The sequence below is a fragment of the Durio zibethinus genome, chromosome 24 (assembly GCF_047325235.1).
Source record: "Durio zibethinus cultivar Kanyao isolate XHJ-2024 chromosome 24, ASM4732523v1, whole genome shotgun sequence".
Lineage (NCBI taxonomy): Eukaryota > Viridiplantae > Streptophyta > Magnoliopsida > Malvales > Malvaceae > Durio > Durio zibethinus.
Genome location: NC_143185.1, coordinates 14,644,710 through 14,660,803, shown reverse-complemented (window position 1 = coordinate 14,660,803; position 16,094 = coordinate 14,644,710).

The window sequence follows — 16,094 nt, the reverse complement described above, 5'->3', positions numbered from 1 at the left end:
AAAAACAAGATAGGGCATTAGTTACGCAAAAACGTTTAATGGTTATAACACAAAATAAAAATAAACAAAAATAAAAAGAGGCCTTTTATTTCTTTTTTCAAATGATTTACTCTTCTAACTAAGTGATTGAGTTTGAAATGATGAATGGCCATCTTTCTATATCCTTCGCATATAGAAAAATTATTCACTTACTACCCATTTAAGCTTGTTAAATTTCTTGTTCCAAAATGAATCTTGACCAAGAATTGTCTTTTACATTGGAGGGCAAAATAAGAATATCTTCAAGAGCCCAACTTCAAAGAAAATATTTGATATTGAGAATGTCTAGCATACATCTTAGAGATAAAGATCTGGGGAAACAATGAATAAAGCTTCAGTTAGAATTTCAATTAAAAAGAAGATAGAATTCAAGAAAGTAGAACATCAAAGTTAAAGTCAGATGTTTCCAAAAAAGAAAAAAGCAAAAAAAGAAAGACATGTAAGATTCTGAGACAAAAAGTAAATAAAGTTTCAGTCAGAGTCCCAAGTTAAAAAAATGAAGATGGAATTTAAGAAAGTCAAATGTTGAAGTCAAATGTCTTTGAAAAAATGGAAAAGTAAATAAAGGAAGAGATACACCTTGGAAATGAGAGCCTAGGGCAAAAGTGAATAAAACATCAGTTAGAATTCCAAGTAAAAAAGAAGATAAAATTTAAAAAAGTAGAATGCTAAAGTTGAAGTTAAATGTTAAAAAAAATAAAGGGCAAAGAAAGAAAGACACATGACTTTTCATCTAGAGAATGCTCTGTAACATATTTGGCCTAATTACCCTGAATAACATATTTTAAGCCTATTTATTCATCCTTTCAGAACCTTGAACCTTGGCCTACATACATACCTTGAAAAGTCCATTTTGATCAAATATAGACACTTGAATTGAAGAACTATGTCCTTGAAAATTCGTATATACCTGTTAGTGAGTGGCAAGATGTTACTAAGTTCTTCATTGTTAGAAAATATAGCTCTAAAGTGAAATAAAAAAAAGACAGTTTAGAGCTAGAGCCATTCTTGAGGCCCAAAAAGAATTTTAGAGTTCCATGCTACCCAAAATCAAAAGTCACAATGCAAAACTTTTTAAAGAATCAATACCCATTAAAGACTCTGCATTTCACCAAAGAGTGAAAATAAAAGCCAACCTTTTTCTCTTCTCAAATATTGTTCAAAAAATAATGGTTACTTTTGACGAACATTGAAGTATCATATTTTCAATAAAAAAAAGTGTTTTAAAAAAATTATCTCTTTTGTGAGCCTAAGAGTAATGCTTGCAACCCTCGTCAAGCATTTCTTGATATATGCCCACCAGTGAAAAAAATTGAATTGTCGATTACCCACATCCACAAGCATTTCAAGTAGTAATCATCAATTTTCAAGAAATTCAAAAGTCATGAGTTTTTAACTTTTATCATTGATTACAAAGATACTTTATATAGAGTAATTTTGTGATCATTGTAGACACCCATTTGCGTTCGGGCCCAATTGGATCAATTTCTATTGTTATCAAGCTTTTTCTTATTATTATAGTATATATTATAATATAATATTACAGTATATTATTATTATTGGTATTATCATTATTATATATTATTATTGCCATTATTATTATATTTTTGTTATTATTATTATTTTTTAATTATTATTTTCATTATTTTCATTTTTTTTGGCTTTAATCTGCATGTGAACAAGGAAATTTGGAATCAAAATCTTACAAGTTCGATCAAAGTTAATACAGAATCGTATAAATGTGATTGACTGAAATTCAGGGACCTAAAATCACACTTAGACATAATTCAATCCCAAGATTCAAGCTTGGGATTGATTCTGTCTGTTTCCTAAAATCATTTCTAGAGCTGCCTATAAATTGAGCTAGCTCTACAAAGGACAGGGATACATAAAAATTTTGAGAGAAAAAGGGTCTAGAAAAATTTTTGTAATAAGAATTTCTAGAATTTTAGTATTAGGATTTAGGGTTTGATTTGTAGTTTTGGGCATGAAATTGGGCTTCTAAAGTTAGGTATAAGGTTTCAGAAGGTTCGGGAAAGCTTTGGAGCTTTTTGGGAAGGTTTGACGATTTTTTGGATTTTTTTGGATATTCCTAGATTTTTCTGGGTTTTTTCTGGGTTTGGGAAGAATATTTGAGTTTTTCAGTGAGGTTGAATTTTCTAGCAAGATTCTAGTGGCTTTCCTAGAAATTGATGGGTTTTCCAGTTTATGATTGAACTTTTCAGTGACTTTTCTAGAAATTGGCAGGTTACCCAGTTTTCGATTGAAGTTTCAAGTGGTGTTCTTGGTTGGATTTTAGAGAGATGGTAGAGGTTTTTTGGCTAAAGAAAGAAAGGTTTTGGGATTTCTGAAGTAAAAATGCTAAAAGTGACTTTTATATATTGCCTGAACTATGTCATTTTGAACATTCTAGACCTACGCGTCAACTTAGCAACTCGCGTGAAGATCCGCGTGCAAACCCAACCCGTTTTGCAAAGTTTTCTTTTTCCATTTTATTTTTATTTTTTGATTTCTATTTTATTTTATTTTTAGCTCTTTTTTTTGTTTTTATTATTATTGTTTTTCTAGTTTTTATTTTTTTGAGTAATTTTATTATTTTGTAAAAATTATTTCTAAAAAAAAAAAACCTTTTCAAGTAAGTTTTCAAAAAAATATTTATAAAAATGAAAAAATCCTATAAAAAATATTTTAGAATAAATTCATGAATTCTATTAAACTATTGAAAAATTTTCATGAATCTATTTTCTAAATGGAATCCACCAAACTATTGAAAAATTCCAAAAATTCATCTTTTTGCAAAAATAAAAATAAAAATAAAAAATAATTTTCATTTTCTAAACTATTGGAGAATTGCTTCCCAAACTAAGTCCTACCAAACTATTCGGAGACTTTACTAATGAAATCTTTTAATAAATCTGATGAAAAAACCTCTTCAGAGTGGGACACTAGCTTGGTGAGAAAATTATCTTAAATTGCTATCAAACTATTAAGACAATTTTAAGATATATTTTTAATGTTAAATTATTTGGTAAATCATAAATATGATCAAGGCTTGGATGATCTAAAATCTAGCTAGTACCATCCTTTGGATGGGCGTTGTGGGGGTGCTATAACATTCCTCATGCATAACCGCATTTCTAGACCTTAACTCTGATTTCGTGGATCAAATTTGATCGGGTGGTCAATAGCACCTAAACAAAAAGATTGGTGGCGACTCCTCTAATCCATGTCTAGCAGTAGGTCCATGGATCTATACGTTATGATAGTTTGACGACTCCACTAGGGACCAGAGAGTCAGGTTAATAAATGATTTCTTATCATCCAAGCCTCACTTAATAAATTAGCAATTATTTTATTCCCTTTCATTGCTTATATTTGCTATTTTTTTTTTATTATGCATACTTGCTTAGTTATTCACTTGTCTTTTTTTTTATTCATTGGTTATATTTGCTTAAATATTTATTATATATATACTTGTCATTCATTTGCATATGCATAATATAAGCTCTCCACCCAGGCTTTACCTTTAGGAAAGAGTGAAGTACCTATGCCCTCATGAGATTACATGTCTCCACATGGGCTTCCAAAACACTTCCACTCCAATTGAACCATTTTTGCTTGTAGCCTATGATAGGCAAAGATTGGGGTACCTTACTAGTTTGTGATGGACCATGATGTAAGAAACAATTTGAGAACCTTTTTAAAATTAACCCAAACCGCATATAGTCAACCTTAAAAGCTCAACCATAGATAGAGCCTTATCATCTCAACTTTTGTAGTCAATCCAAATTTAAGTCCATTTTGTTATCTTGCTATATGGTGTTTATTTTATGTTTTATTGAAGTGACTAACTAATTTCTGTCTTCTTTTATTTCTTTTCCTTTTGTGCATATTCACAAACATACTTACAGATTGCATAGTAGTCTTGCCCTAAAAGCTATTTCAACAAAAACTCTCATGGATCCCACAAAGCATCAAGTTTACGCTTCATCTATACTATTCAAATGTGACTCTCCCATAGATGTAAAGATAGAATCAGAGAAAAGCAGTAAGAAAAATGAGATTGTTTGCCACTTGGTCATATCTCTAAATTACCAAAGGAAGTTCGCTTGCTCCTCAAACAAAATGACTTGAAAGTCTAGTAGATATATGGAACAACATGACTCCTTTATGGTAGAAAGCTTTTTGTCAGAAGTTTGGTCATACTGCATATCTCTTGTCAATGGATATTGATAACTCACTCATTAGGATGATGATACACTTCTGGGATCCTTCCTACCATTGCTTCATCTTTAATGGGGTTGATTTAGTGTCAACTATAGAGGAGTACTCGACTTTAGTGAGCATGCATCTACTATATCCATATAGAATATATGTGAAGAAGCACAAATCAGGGAATCACAAGAAATTGGCTAGATTTTAGGAGTGGGAAAAAAGATCATAGATTTTTACATTCAAGAAAAAGGAAAGCATAAGGGTATCCCATAGGAGGTTCTTCGAGATTTCATTATCAAGCATCTAGATGATGATCAAATGATGAATCATTTTCCCAAAGTTGTTAGGCCACATTGACATATAAGTGGTTGATCTTTTTGAATAGATTGAAAAAATGGTGTAATCCTTCTCTAGCTATCTTGGAAAAAACCATCAGATCTCTGAACTTTTATAGACAAAATGACATGGTAAGATTCATGGGTTGCATACCATTACTATATCTGTGGATGAAAAGCCATTTCGAATGCAAAAATAGTACCTTTTCCAAGCTTTATTTCTACACTCGAACCCCAATTAAGGAGTTCTGTTAGAGCATTTGGCCAAAAGCAAAGACTTAGAAGGAATGGAAATATCTATCGCAAGAACTCACAGCTGATCAAGTGAAATGGTTAGCTTTGTGGATGAATAGGGAACCTATGTTATATCAATGTAGAGATGAGATGGGTGTTCCACTTTTAGGTCTATGGGGGTCAACGAGCTATGCACCGTTGATGGTAAGGAAATAACATGGAGTTGAACAGTTTACTCCTAAGACTTATAAGCTCAACTAGTTTGACTGTTCATATAAGGAGCTCAAAACTTTTCAAAAAATTGATAGCATGATTAAAGCCTAGAAGAAGCCCAAGAGGGTAAGCCTTAAACCTTTTATTGATAAGGCCACTCCAAAGTATCTGAAGTAGAGAGTTAAAAGGGGGCAAGAAATGGTACTTACACCTACAGACTAGTGCCAGCTAGTGGACCATGAGTCAGATGATATGCCATTAGAACCAGAATCTGTAAGAAAAGAATATAAAGCAGAAAAAGAAAAATTAAAACAAGAAATTTTGAAGCTCTAGGGAGAAAAAGACCAATGGCAAAACAAAGTAGAAAAACTAGAAATCTAAGTCCATAGGATTCTTAAAGAATATAGCAAGGCCTAGACCTACAGACTAGTGCCAGTTAGTGGACCATGAGTAAGATGATATGCCACTAGAACCAGAATCTATAAGAAAAGAATATAAAATAGAAAAAGAAAAATTAAAACAAGAAATTTTGAAGCTCTAGGGAGAAAAAAACTAATGGCAAAACAAAGTAGAAAAACTAGAAATCTAAGTCCACAGGATTCCTAAAGAATATAGTAAGGCCCAGAAAATTGTCAAAGAACGGGACGATGCCCTTAAGGAATTGAAAAAGCTGAGCCAAAAGCACAAGAGGTGTGCATATAGGTGTATGCCAAAGTTATAAAAAACATAGATTTGGCTTGTGAGAATGAAAGTTGAAAAAAGTATGTGCAGAAATAGAAGATGATTTTGAGGAAGTTCAATAAGAAAATGAAATACTCACGAACTATATTTGAACTTTGAGGGTGAAGTTAGATGAACAAAGAGATTGTGTCAGAACCGTTACAAAAAAGCACAGAGAATTATTCTATCAGTTATGGTGTGGAAAGAGAGAAGGGTTGGGAAGACAAAGATATATAGAGCACCTTACAGCTTAGATAGCTAAGGCAGTGATCAAGGCAAGTGAGATAGCGAAGAGGCTGAAGCATTGAAAGCTTTAATTACACTAGCAGGAGAGTATGGACAAAGATTATTAAACTTCATTGAGGAGGCTAAAGTCCAATATGAGCAACTTAAGCATTTTTAAAGAGGGACAGTATTAGATTTGATGTAAAGCAGACTCTTATGGAATAAATGAAAGTTCACTTTTGTTGAATTTTTTTTAAGGGGCACATATTTTATTTTCTTTTTTATACATTGCATAACATCCATTCTTTTATTATCATATCATCATCATTGATTTTTAATTATGGTACCAAGGTGCAAGAATAGCTACACACTTATACAATACTCGGATTAAAGCCAAGAAGATGAAGCAAGACAATGCAAATTGTTTTAAGATGATAGAAAAGGCTTATGAGGTACTTAAAGGAAAGTTGACCTTGGAAAAGGTAAACAAAGGAAAGGCAATAGAAGAAAATACCTCATTAGAAGCTACTGAATCAACATATCCTTTGGTTTTCAACCCACAACAGACTCAAACTACCTTAATCTTCCAACCTCAATAGATAACTTATGCACCCAGTCATGAGAACATCCAAAGTTATGACAATCCTATTTATGCTAAAAAAATAGTTGAACCCATTTAACTCCCTGCTGTGGATGAGGCAAAGGAGACAGAAAAGCTACAGGTAATTGCCCGTTAGAAAATTCTAAAACTGACCAAGCCATAAATAGGCTTGAAGAAAGATTAAGGGCTATAGAAGGAATTGATTTTACAAATCCATGGATGCAATGGGGCTTTGACTGGTACCCGATATGGTGTTGCCACCCAAGTTCAAAGTATTAGAGTTCGAAAAGTATGATGATACTAAATGCCCTATCATGCATATCACAATATATTATCGTAAGATGATGGCATATATTAGCAATAAAAAGTTACTCATGTACTTCTTTTAAGACAATTTAACTAGGTCTGCAACAAAATGGTATATTTAGTTAGATGGGACTCGTATAAAGACATGAAAAGATCTGACTCAGTCTTTTATTTATCAGTACCACCACATTATTGACATGGCCCCAATTGTCTTTTCTTGCAAGGAATGGAAAAAAAAAGCATTTGAATCCTTCAAGCAGTATGTTCAAAAGTGACGGGATGTAGCTATTCAGGTACAACCTTTTTTGATGGAAAAAAATTATAATGTTGCTTGTTAGCACTTTAAAGTCACAATACTATGAAAAAATGATAAGAAATGCAACTAAAAACTTTCTTGATATGGTGATTTCAGGAGAGATCATTAAAAATACCATAAAAAATGGGAAACTTGAAGGAGGGGGGTCTTTCAAAAGAGCACCTAAAAAGAAAGAAAGTGAGGCTCAAGTTATGAGTCTTGAAGGGCAGTAAGTTAGAAGCTACTCTCGATATACTTATCCTACGTACCACCATACTGTGAACCATACTTTCACTTCCTCTTACCAATAAGCTATATGACCTTCTTATCCATCATCACCAAGATCCCTTGCTCAGCCAGTCGACACTACAAGTAATGTCAGAGAATCACAAACAAGGGAAAGACCCACTTTTGATCCTATACCCATAAGCTATACGGAGTTATATCAAGAGCTCTACAAAAACCACCTCATTGCCCTGTTCTTGCAAAACAATTTAAACCTCCTTGTCTTAAATGATATAATGCCACTACTCATTGTGACTACCATTATGGAGTAAAAAGCCATTCTACTAAGAATTATCTTTTTTTAAAATAAAAAGTGCAACATCTTATTAAAGAAAGGCTGATAAGTTTCGACACTAGTGGCAACTCAACACCCAACGTCAGTGGGAATCCTTACCCAACCATATGGTTAATGCTTTGGATAAAGATAAAAGGCTTATAAAACAAAGGGTGAAGGAGATTAAGATGTAATTCAACTAGTTGTATGATGCCTTATATGAGGCTAGATTGATACAACCAATAGCCCCATACACCTATATAGGAATATACATCCCTAATCAAATGTGTTAGTATCACAATAGAGTTCTAAGGCATTCTATTGAGAAATGTTGATAGTTTCACCAAAAGGTGCAAAAGCTAATGGACTCTTATCAAATAAAGTTATATAAAAAGTTAGAAGACTCGAAAGATATTAGAGTGGCTATGACAGACAATGGGTGCCAAAGCCTATCACCATATGCTATAATGAAAAGTCGTAATCAGTTGGGAATAGGTTTTTCCTAAGCCAGTAGCTTTCAAAGTCCCATACCTATTTCCTTACAAAGATGATAAGGCTATACCATGAAGGTATGATTATGAGGTAACAACCCAGGGGTAAGAGAAAGTTATAGTAAAATCTAAATCTACCAACATAACCTATGTAGAAGGCATGACTAGAAATGGAAAATGTTATACTCTGAAACTTTGGAGAAAATAGGAAAAGAAAATGAGAAGTAGGTTGAACCAGAGGAGATTTCAAAAAAAGATGCCCCAATGTTTTTGCCTGAAAAAGAGGCTTGTGAGTTCCTGAAACTAGTCAAGCATAGTGAATACTCTGTGGTAGAGTAATTAAATAAGGTGCCAGTCAAAATTTCTCTACTCTCATTTCTCTTAAATTCTGAACCACATCACAATGGCTTGCTAAAAGTATTGAATTAAGCTTATGTGGCCCATAATGTGTTTGTAGAGTATGTGAATCACTTGTTGGGGAACCTAGTGGTGCTGTATCATATCTCTTTTAATGATGATGAAATTTCACCTAAAGGTAAAATGAGCACATAGGCGTTGCACATCAACATTAAGTGTAAAGACCATATATTAGCTAAGGTCCTTGTTGATAATGGATTAGCTATTAATGTCATACTTGTTTCCATTTTAGCCAAGCTACCTTTTGATATGTCCCATATTGAAAGCAGTCAGATAGTGGTTTAAGCATTTTATGGGACAAGGTGAAAAGTTTTTGGGGATGTTAAGTTGCCTATACAAATTGGATTGTATGTCTTCAATATAAAATTTCAGGTCATGGATATCTCCCCATCATATAGTTTTTTATTAGGAAGGCCATGGATTCATAAGGCAGGCATTGTCCCCTTTTTACTACACTAAAAGATTAAATTCAATATAAAAGGACAATTGGTGATTATGGCCAGGAAGAAAGACTTATTGGTGACCCAACTCAAAAATGCCTCATATGTGGAAGCAGTAAAGGAATCATTAGAATGTTCTTACCGATCTTTTGAACCTGTTAATGCAATAGGTGAAGTATTCAAGTTTAGTCAAATTATAATCAATCAGATGATTAACAAGGGTTAGAGCATTGGGTTGGACTTAGGCATAAGCTTTCAAGGGATAAGAGAGCTTCCTAAGATTGAAGATTACAGTTATAGATCATGATTAGGTTATGAGATAGAAGCAATGTAGAATAATAGCAGAAGGACAGAGAACGGACCGATGATATTTCCCCATTTAAATGAAACTTTCATTCCTAGAGGATACATGCACCCAAAAATTTAGGAAGACACAAAGAAAGAACCAAAATGGGAGGAAGCTTTTGCCAATCTATCCATTCATATAGTGGTTAATGAAAGTCAAAATAAGAAAGCTTTAGTTTACCCATGCCCACTTGGTTATGAATTAAAGAATTGAAAAGTCATCTAGATGCTTGTTGTTTTTTAGTTTTTCTCAATGTAATCACATCTCCTAATTGCTTATGTCCAAAAGCATTAAGATGAACTCTTATGTTTGGGCCCTTTATTTTTCATTATTTCAATAAAAGTAGGAGCATGCATTTAGTCCATTTTTTCTATTCCATTCATCATCCCATCAAAAGTTTCTTGCCAATATTTCTTATTCCATTAACTTTCAAGTCCCCAAAGGAATGTGAAGGTAGTCATGACAGTGATCCAGGGTTTAATTTTAAAAATTTAATTAATCTCGGTGAACTTGATACTAAAAAAAACTTCGAGGAATACACTTTATCTCCAGATTTAATAAGGCTCATTGAGCAAGAAGATAAATCCATCAAGCCTCATCAAGAAATTGTTAAACTAATCAATTTGGGTGATGTTGAAAACAAAAAAAAAGGTCAAGATTGGTACTTTATTTTCAGCAGTTGATCAACAATGGTTATAAGATTTACTTCAAGAGTTTGTAGATGTGTTTGCCTGGTCCTACCAAGATATACTTGGGCTCAGCACTGAAATAGTAAAGCACAGGCTACCTTTGAAGCCAGAATACAAAGCAGTATAGCAAAAGTTGAGAAGAATAAAGCTAGAGATGCTATTGAAAATTAAAGAGGAAGTAAAGACGTAATTTGATGCAGGCTTTCTACAAGTGGCCAAATATCTTAAATGGGTGACTAATATAGTACCTATCCTCAATAAAGATGGAAAGGTACGAATATGTGTAGACAATAGAGACATAAATAGAACTAGTCCAAAGGATAATTTTCCTTTGCCTTACATAGATACACTAGTGGACAATATGGTCTGACATTCAATGTTCTCTTTTATGGATGGATTTTTTTGACTATAATCAAATAAAGATGGCCTAAGATGATATGGAAAATACCACATTTATCATTATGTGAGGAACTTTCTACTACAAGGTCATGCCTTTTGGATTAAAAATGTTAGGGCAACTTATCGAAAGGTTATGGTAACACTCTTCTATGACATGATGCATAAGGAGATTGAAGTGTATGTGGATGACATGATCATCAAATCTTGGAAAAGAAAGGATCATGTAGTCAATCTTAGAAAATTATTTGAAAGGTTGAAAAAGTTTCAGCTTAAATTGAATCCAGCCAAATGTGCATTCGGAGCCAGATCGAGAAAGCTATTGGGATTTATAGTCAATGAAAGAGGAATATAAGTTGACCTAGATAAAATTTGGTCTATTTAGAATTTATCCCTTCCAAGAACACAAAAGAGGTTCGACGTTTCTTAGGCAGATTAAACTATATTTCTTGGTTTATTTCTCAACTCATTTTTAAATATGACCCTATTTTCAAACTCCTTTAGAAGAATAATCATAGAGAGTAGAATGAAGAATGTCAATAAGCTTTGATAAGGTTAAACAGTACTTATCAAATCTCCCAATTTTAGCACTACCTATTCTAGGAAAACCACTGATTTTATACATAGTGGTACGTGAAAAATCAATGGGATGTATGTTAGGTCAACAAGATGAATCCAGCAAGAAAGAAAAAGCTATTTATTACTTGAGCAAGAAATTCACAGAGTACAAGTCTAAGTATTCATCACTCGAAAAAATGTGTTACGCTTTGGCTTGGACAGCAAAAAAACTCAGGCAGTAAATGCTCTACCTTACAACTTGGCTCATAGCTAAACAGGATCCCATCAAATACATATTTGAAAAGCCATCACTATCAGGAAGAATCGCAAAATGGCAAATGATGCTTTTGGAATATGACATAGTGTATGTGAGCCAAAAAGCAATCAAAGGAAGTGTCATTGCTAAATTTTTGGCAAATAAAGCCATAATGATTATGAACCTATGAAGGTTGATTTTTCAGATGAACGAATTAATGGCCATATCAAAAGAAGATAATGGCGAAAAAGAGATATGGAGAATGTATTTTGATGGGGCTGCCAATGTCGTTAGGCATAAGATTAGAGTAGTTTTAATATCTCTAATAAAACATTACTATCATGCTACAGCAAGATTGAACTTTAATTGCACCAATAATATAGCTGAATATGAGGCTTGTATTATGGGATTGCATGCTGCTTTGGATAGGAAAATTAAGGCATTAAAGGTGTTTAAGGATTCAACTCTAGTCATTTATCAATTAAAAGGTGAATGAGAGACAAGGGATTCAAAACTTATCCTTTATCACAAATACATCTTAGAGCTATGCAAACAATTCAAGGTAATTTAGTTTGAATACTTACCTCGCGAAGAAAATCAAATTACAGATGTCTTGGTTACCTTGGCTATAATGGTAAAGATCGATGATACTGCTAAAATTTAGCCTATCAAACCAGATATCAAAGACATACCAGTGTATTGTGCCAACTTGGAAGAGGAAAAAGATGGCAATCCCTAGTATTATGACATCATGCGATATCTAAGGGATCAGCAATACCCTGACCAAGCAATAGAAAATGATAAGAGGATCCTGAGAAGATTGGCTATGAGATTTTTTTTAAATAGGAAAATTTTGTATAAAAGAGGCAAAGATCAAGTATTATTACATTGCGTAGGTATCTCTGAGGCCAAAAAGATTATTGAGGAAGTTTATAATGACGTATGTAGAGCACATGCAAATAGGCACATGATGGCAAGGCAAGCTATGTAAGTTGGATATTATTGGTTGACAACGAAAATGGATTGCATTGATTATGCTCAAAAATGTCACAAATGCCAGATTTATGTTGATAAGATCCATGCTTTGCCCAATGCTTTACATGTTATAGTAGCACCTTGGCCATTTTCTATATGAGGAATGAATGTTATTGGTCCTATTACTTCAAAGGCCTCAAATGGGAATAGATTCATTTTTGGAATGATTTATTACTTCACTAAATGGGTCGAAGTGGCTTATTTCACAATTATGACTATATTAGTGGTCTACAAATTCATAAAAAAAAGAGGTAATCTACAAATATAAGCTACCAGAAAGGATAATCTCAAATAATGCAAAAAATTTAAATAACAAGATGATGCAAGAAGCATGTGCTCAATTCAAGATTAAACACCACAATTCAGCTCCATATCGCCCAAAAATGAATGGGGCAATAAAAGTCACAAATAAGAACGTCAAAAAGATCATGGAGAAGATGATTGAAACATACAGGGATTGGCATGAGAAATTGCCTTTTGCTTTACATGCGTACCGAACCTTCATGCGTATTTCTACCATGGTAACTTTTTTCCTTGGTTTATGGAATGAGGCTATATTACCAATAGAAGTAAAGATCTCATCTCTAAGAGTCCTAAGAGAAATGGGGTTAGAAAAAGCTGAATGGATTCGGGAGCACTATGAGCAATTGAACTTTATTAAGGAAAAGAGATTGACAACACTTTGCCACAGCCAGTTATACCAAAAGAAAAGATGAAAGCTCATGACAAAAAGGTCTGACCTCATCAATTTCAAAAGAGAGAGTTGGTATTGAAAAGAATCCTCCCAAGCCAATATGATAATAAAGGAAAATGGACTCCAAATTAGGAAGGACCATATGTTGTGAAAATAGCTTTTTCGAGAAAAGCCCTAATCTTGTCAGAAATGAATAGGGACGAACTTCCTAACCTTGTTAATTCTGATGCCGTGAAGAAGTACTTTGCTTAAACCAAAAAAAATATAATAATAAAAAATAAAAAAGTTAAAGTTGAAAACTCGATAGGGTGACTTGAACAAAAAAAAGTTCAAGTTAAAAACCTAACAAGGCAGCTTGGACCCAAGGGAAGAATTTGAGTTGAAAACTCGAAAAGGTGACTTAACTAGAAAGGAAAAAGTTTATAAAGGCAACTTGAATCGAATGAAGGTAAACTCGGATGAAGATAGCATCACTTGGATAGCATGCCAGAGACAATGAATTTCAAAAGGCTTTGAGGTATTGAGGTTTTATATTTTGGTTGAGTTTTTGAAGAAATACAAGATTGGTTGTCATGATTATCTAATCATTTATCTTGGGGCATTGCTACCCTAAATAGCTGTTTTTATATATATTTTTTTTGTTTGTATGCCATCATTTGTAATTTATTACTTATCCAAATAAATGATATTCATCCTACTTTCCACTTTCAATATATTTCCTTTCTCTTTACGCCTTGCCATGAATAAAAGAAGTGCATAATTTACATCTCATATTTTGAAGTTGAGATAGTGATTAATAATTGAACAAAGTCATAAGAAATTCTATGTTACTTTGAGAAAATTGAAAGAGACAAGGACCAAGGATGAATGCCTCCCATTAAGAGAAAATCAATGATTGCAAAAGGGTCCCCTTAGGATAACGATTAAGGGATAGTTTCCTTACCAAAAGGACACAAAAATAAGGAATGTGGATGAAAGCTATGGAAACCTTAGTACCATAATGGATGTTCCATTTGCATAGAGCATACATTTATATTATTGCATGATCATTCACCACAGGTTTCGACTTTGACTTAGACTCGCGACATTGTCCTAATCATTCATTTATGACCTTGACTTGGTCTTGGTCACTTTTAGACTTGTGACATCATCCCAGTCATTCGATCTCTACTTAGGTCAGATCATTCTTAAACTTAAGGAATTATCTTAGTCATTTGATCTCAGCTCAAGTCGAATTATTCTCAAACTCGTGACACTATCACAGTCATTCTCATCTATGACCTTGACTTGGTCTTGGTCATTCTTAGACTCACAGTATTAGCCCAGTCATTTGATCTCGACACAAGCCATATCATTCTCAAATTCACAACATCATCCCAATCATTCATCTATGACCTCGATTCAGTCTTGGTCATTCTCAAACTCATGGCATCACCCCAGTCATTCGATCTTGGCACAGGCCAAGTCATTCTCAAACTCACGACATCATCCCAATCATTCATATATGACCTCGACTCAATCTTGGTTATTCTTAGACTTGCAACATCACCCCAATCATTTGATCTCGTCACGAGTCAAATCATTCTCAAACTCACGACATCATCCCAATCATTCATTTATGACCTCGACTCGGTTTTAGTCATTTTCAGACTCACAGTTTACTCTCAGTCAGTTTTACTCACTGATTTGACTTAAGTAGAGTGGGTGTCTAGGTCTTTGCATCATCCTTATCTGACAATGATATGCAAAAAGGGGCAGTTATAGACACCAATTTGTGTTTGAACCCAATTGGATCAATTTCTTTTGTTATCAGTATTTTTGTTATTATTATAGTACATATTATATATAATATTATAGTATATTATTATTAGTATTATCATTATTACATTATTATTATTATATTATTATTAGTATTATCATTATTACATTATTATTATTATATTATTATTATTGTCATCATCATCATTATTATTATTATATTTTTTTTACTATTATTATATTTATTTTTATATTTATATTTATTTTCGTTTCTTCTTTCTTTTTGGCTCTAATCCGCACATGAACAAGGAAATTTAGAATCAGAATCTTGTCAGTTCAGTTAAAGTTAATACAGAATCATATCAATGTGATTAACTAAAATTTAGGGACCTAAAATTACGTTTGGAAATTCTATCTGTTTCTTAAAATCATTTCTAGAGCTGCCTATAAATTGAATTAACTCTAAGAGGATGATGACACATAAAAATTTTCAAAGAAAAAGGGTTTGGAAAAATTTTGGCGGTAGGAATTTTTGGAATTCTGGTATTGGGATTTAGGGTATGATTTGTAGTTTTAGTGTGAATTTAGGCTTTTGGAGTTAGGTTTAAGGTTTCAAAAGGTTTCAGGAAAGATTTGGAGCTTTTTGGGAATGTTTAAGGATTTTCTGGATTTTTCTGGATTTTTCTGGGTTTTTTCTGTGTTTCGGAAGAATATTTGAATTTTTCAATGGAATTTTTTGGCAAAGTTGAATTTTCAGTAGGATTTTGGTGGCATTTCCAGAAACCGATAGGTTTTTCAATTTTTAGTTCAACTTTTTGGTGATTTTCCCAAAAATCGACAAGTTACCCAATTTTTTGTTGAAGTTTTCGATGGTGTTTTTAGCTGGATTTTAGAGAGAAGGCAAAGGTTTTTTGGCTAGAGAAAGAGAGGCTCTGGGAATTCTAAAGCAAAAGCACTGAAAAGTGACTTTTATACATTGCTTGAATGACATTGTTTTGAACATTCCAGACCCACGTGTCAACCCGGCAACCCACATGAATATCTACGTATAGACTTGCCCCATTTTGCAAGGTTTCCTTTTTCCATTTTATTTTTATTTTTTGGTTTATATTTTATTTTATTTTTAGCTCATTTTGTTTTTTGTTTTTTATTATTATTGTTTTTCTTGTTTTTTTAGTATTTTTGTTATTTTGTAAAAATTATTTCTAAAAAAAAAAACAATTAAAAAAAAACTGTTAAAGTGAATTTTCAAAAAAAATATTTATAAAAATG